The following is a 5576-nucleotide window of genomic DNA, read 5'->3' as shown; positions in this document are numbered from 1 at the left end:
GGTGTTATAGATTTGATTAATTCGATTCATGTGTTATAACATTTTGGGCAAACCATTCAACATTGATTTCGACGTACAATATAATAACGAATAAGAAAAAAAATTCCGTTGTAATATACATGTATGTTCTCACAAAATTAAAAAAAAGTTATGTTTATTTATTATACGATATAGTGTATGTCTGAAATGTAGGTAAAATATTATTTTATTTTTAGCTAACTGTTAACTGGTACATATGTACATGTATCTTAAATAAATAAATGTCAAACAGTACACAAAAAAGCAAGAACTATTAAGATAAAGGGTGACAAAGTTTGACAGACAAACTCTCGCAGTCTCGGTGTCGCACCCAACTGTTCTATAATAGACAGTAAAATACTGTATAATATTGTAATCATATATTAAAAAAACAATATTATCAAGGAAATCAAAGACAATTCTAAATCTTTATTATTTCAATCTATCATTTAACTAACAAGGATATATATCTTTTTACATTTTTCTTAAAGAATGTTTCATATTTCTCAGGTCACAAAAAGATGAATATGAAGTTCCTTTCCATCTCTCTGATTTCTGTCATTTTTTAGAATATTCACAGGGTTTAATAGGAGGTGGTGATGGCGGTGGAGCTGGATGTGAAGGCGGACATGATGGTGAATTACCTGTGAATCAAGAAAGATTATGAATTGATTTAGTCACACTATAGCAGTCCTTCCATGTATATATTTTGTCACCGAAAAAGATAACAAATATACATATTGCTTAAAAATATCTACCGTATATACTACAATATGAGGTCAGAATTAGTAAATCTATTGGAACAACTTTACTTTATGAAGTCCAAGAAAACTAAAGAAAAATAAAGTGAAAAATTTAACGGTTTAAACTTCAGGCTTTTTAACATTTGATTTTTTTGTAGAATTGCATATAGAATGAAATTGATGTATTGATTTACATAATATACGTATAATCATTTTTGTGGAATGGAAGCGCCATGGCCTTGATTAAATGCTTGTATACTTTAAATTAGATTTGATCAAGTTCCGACCCCATGGCATGTAATATTTGCCTCTTCTAATTAATACACGCCAAACAATTTCCAATGATAATACAAGCGCGATAACTCTTATACTCACAGCATTCCAATGAACATAAAAATTGTAAGTAAAACTTCATTTTATTTAAACAGATTTTCTGGATCTAAGGAATTTGCCCTGGCTAGAAGGATATATTGTCGAAATTTGTATCAACAAATGACACTTCATAATATCTCTATAAGTCTAGAAAAAGAAATGTATTTTTTTTTCTAAATGATTTTGTGTGTGTGTGTGTGTGTGTGTGTGTGTGTGTGTGTGTGTGTGTGTGTGTGCCTTTTAAAAACTATTTCCGAATTGTTCACCAAAAATTTCCCAATAATCTCAAAATTCTTAATTGTTCTTTCTTACTGGTCATGAAAAGCTCAACAACGATCGCTTTTTACTCTATTTAATTTATTTTTAATTTAAACTAATTAAACCATGGTTCTGACAGACCCTATTCCAATTTTGTATGAATCGTATAATTTGGAAGTGAAAACCACGCTATAGAAATAAATACAACACGGACAAGTAGGAAGTGTTGAAATTCATTTTTTTTACCTGTAGTTTGACCTTTTCCATCCATCGTAACCCGTTGTTAAACAGCTTCTCAATTTAAGAAAACCTTGAAAAGACATATAGGATAACCAGTTAGAATTATAAATTTTACAATATATCTAAGGATTTATCCTAAGGTAATGTATTTATGAGATTTGGGGTACATTGCAGTTGCATTTTCGTCGGGATTTGGAATGGTCAGGTTGACGTTAAAAATACAGGTCTATGAGATCTAGTGTTATTTAAAAATACGTGGATAATATCCCTCCTCTTTTTTTCAAGATTTAAGACCAACCTGTAAAAACATGTATTTTTTATGATGTTTGAAGTTTCATTCATTTGTTTGAATTGAACTGGGTACATCGATATCACTCTAATTGTTTTTAGAATTGGAAGGAGAAAATGCAGTGCAGAAAAAAAATAACAAGTTTCTTCATTTGCAGACTTGAAAAAAGAAATTAAATGTGAAGATGTACTAAACTGAGCCTGATAATTGATTGATTGATTGTATATTGTGTAACGTCCCTCTCGAGAATTTTTCACTCATATGGAGACGTCACCGTATGCCGGTGAAGGGCTTCAAATTTTGACCTTTACTCGGCACTCAGGGCCATTGAGCAGTGAGGGATCTTTATCGTGCCAACGCCTGCCGCTGACACAGGGCCTCGGTTTTTTTTAAAAGGTCTCATCCGAAGGACCCGCACTTTTCACTTCAAAGTGCCGAGCGCATGGCAAATAAACAGTTGCTACCCATTTTTACGACTAGGTCAGTCGCGGCCGAAATACGAACTCACGACCTCCCGATCACGGAGCGAGCGCTCTGCCGACTGAGCTACCGTGAACAGTGTGAGCCTGATAAGAAGTGTCTTTCTAAACACAAAAGCTAGGAAACTGTATTTTATCAAGAAGATCAGCTAATTTATTTTGTGCGATAAAAGGCCATTTCTAGAATTCCTTTTCTTCCACTTTCATTTTCAGAGGTTCTCGCAGACAGACGCAGTTTGCTGGAAACAAATCTTACATGGTGCCTGGAAATTTAAATTCAAACCAAAGAAGGATAAGTTGTTGTGCTTCGGGACATCGCTTTGAAAAAAAAATTATCATGTTGCCATGGAAAAACAGTAAATGGACTGTACTTATCATTACTTTGCCTTTCATTTCACAAAAGGTCTGTAGCTCCTTCCAAATGTTCACCTGACATTTTTATTTTAAGTTTTAAAGAACAAATGCATACAATAAATAATTTCTATAATTCATGGTTAATGATTCATATTTTATTTCAATGTTGCGTAAATGTTATGTACATATCTCATTAGAATTAAAGCATCAAGGAAAAAGTGTCAGGAAAATGATATACCCTCAAAATGAAAATTCATACAAAATAATACCTATGGAGTAAGATCACTATTCGCTCTAATTACTGTAAGACATCCTTTACTGTTGTATACCATGAACCCCTGAATAGGAGATTGACCCATCTGCTGCCACACCTACTGCATAGATCTTTCCAAACCCTTAAATTGTGTGAAGGGGGAGGTGGATTTGACATGCATTCCTTATAAAAATCTCAAATATGTTTAATGGGATTCAGCTCTACCGAACACTAACGAATGTAAGAAGAGATTAGACTCTGTCAATTGTATGAAGTAAGCTGTCCAACAATTCATACGGAGGTTCCATTTCAATATGCCTTCAAACATCAAACTTTTTTCATGTCCGCTCAGTAAAACATTAGAAATATTCGATTTGTTTCGTATTGTTTGTAAGGGAACAATATTGTTAAGGGGATAACAATAAAATGGTTGACCTTTCCTATATACCCTAGTTTATCCTGTTTAAAACTGAGTCCAACTTTGCAAGATGTTCATAAAAATGTTGTATAAAAAACCTGTACTTTTCTTTGCCTTACCTGTATATTCTTTATCTTTACAAATCTCAAGAAATGAAACTTTTGATACTATTATTTTTCAGTATTACATGAAGAAAGCTAAAACAAAAAAGAAAAATAAGACTTACCTTAAACTAGTAGTTTTACGTCCGGCTATTACGATTGTTTAGTGAGAAGTGGGTGTGCTGGGATTATCGCACCATGCACTTCTTACACATTACTCATATCACGTCGTTGAAAATCTCTTATCTATGACTTAATTTCCTATATTTACTGACAGTTACACATGCACAAAATTATGCGTTTGGACAATGACCTGGGGACTCTGCAATGACAATTTTAATCATATACTTAGTAGTAAATACACTGATTCTGCACTGTGCTACACGGGTTACGTCACAATACCCAATATCACTTATCGGACCGGCGTGCAGAAATCCACATTAAACGAAAAGTAACGCCTGTATAAAGTTTCAAAGTTCTTTTATATTTTATTTAAATATGCAATCATGTAAAATAATTGTTTAATACCATCAATGGACTTTTTTCAAGTAGCTAAAATTGTATCTTTTTTTTAATTAAAAGGTTATAAAGAAGCACAAAACATTCTTCAATGACCATATAGAATAAAAAGGCATGCATATTAAGTATTTTAGATATATGATAGAAAGAATACTTCATACTAAAATCCATATCATATGTCATATCAGCTCTCAAGCTGATATGGGGCCACTAAGGCTGATATGAACATATGATATCGAATGTAGTATGTAATATTCTCTCTAAAATGGGCACTAAACAATTGCATGGCATAATATACATTTACTGACTGAGTTCGAGGGCAACATGCGTTTTGTCGGACCCAAGAACCAAACTGTCTGTCTAAAGGCAGTATACATGTATGACAGGCGAGGGGAGATATCGTCTAGTGAGCTCACAGTACCTATAGTTTTGATTATTTGAAGCATGGGCTGTTTAGATAGTTTACGGGTACATGTGCGAAGCATATACATGTAACTGTATAATAAAAGGAATTGTGTTCAATTAATTTTTCATATATATATATATATATATATATATATATATATATATATATATATATATATATATATATATATATATATATATATATATATATATATATATTATATAAAATTAGGGGAAATGAAATTATATAAATTATTCTCCTGTATGTTGAAATCGGCTCTTTTACTTTATCTTACATATGTATATCATATACACTGCAATGAAGCACATGAAATTTTCAATAATTAATAAGTACCATAACGCAATTTTTTTTTTTAAATGATTAAAAGTTATATGTTGCTTCTAAAATCCCTGTATTAAGAAAACAAAACAAAATTAAGTTGCCTCTTTGATTAGAATTTGCATCAAGTCGTCGGTTTTAACTTAAATGGATATTTTGGACGGTAAAATTAATCTTCAACGAGCATTTTGATGTTCCTATACAGGAATCCTCTTGAGTTTCAGAAAGTCATGTTTTCAGAATGTCGACAAATGCTCAGTCATTACTGTTTTGTTAATGCTTTGGTGCTTTAGATTTCACATGTGACAGGTATGCTAGCACTATTTATGTAGTTCAATACACTTATACAACATTAAATATCAAATTATCGTTCTTAGCATCAACACAAAAGGAGAACAAGCTAAGGGATTACAATTGAATTATTTATAAGATCAGTTTCCTTCCTCATTTAGGATTCTTCTCTAACAAGTGAGACTATTTTAAAAAATGAAAAAAAAAATACGCCTTTAAGGAATAGTTTGAAATCTTGAAAATCAATTAGACATTAATTTCGATTTTTTTTTGGTTCAATTTAGATAGGAGTTTCAAACAGGTAACATCAATGATAAGGAAAACATTCGTGGATATTCAAATTTTCACCTCATCAGCATCCAAAACAAATGAGGTACAATTTAAGGAACAGCATATTAAATTATTTGAAGAAAAAATAAGACAAATTTTTGAGTCATATGCTCCTTCAGAAAAAGAAAAAGCACGTATTCTTCCACTTGCCACATTTATAGGAGTG

The 5576-nt window shown here is 31.7% G+C and overlaps 1 long non-coding RNA gene across 1 annotated transcript; it reads right to left on the bottom strand.

The window, feature by feature from the left end:
• Positions 1–495: 495 nt before the first annotated feature.
• LOC134252614 (uncharacterized) lies at positions 496–3736 on the bottom strand. Its single transcript, XR_009988993.1, has 3 exons — positions 3651–3736; positions 1638–1701; positions 496–662 (listed from the first exon to the last, which is right to left on the bottom strand). It is a non-coding gene; the product is annotated as an uncharacterized LOC134252614 (long non-coding RNA).
• Positions 3737–5576: the final 1840 nt, after the last annotated feature.

This window comes from Saccostrea cucullata, unplaced genomic scaffold, assembly GCF_032062105.1.
Source record: "Saccostrea cucullata isolate Sc308-1 unplaced genomic scaffold, CSIRO_AGI_Scuc_v1 ctg355, whole genome shotgun sequence".
Classification (NCBI taxonomy): Eukaryota; Metazoa; Mollusca; class Bivalvia; order Ostreida; family Ostreidae; genus Saccostrea; species Saccostrea cuccullata.
Note: the sequence above shows the minus strand (reverse complement) of the source record. Positions and strands in the feature narration are given on the sequence as shown.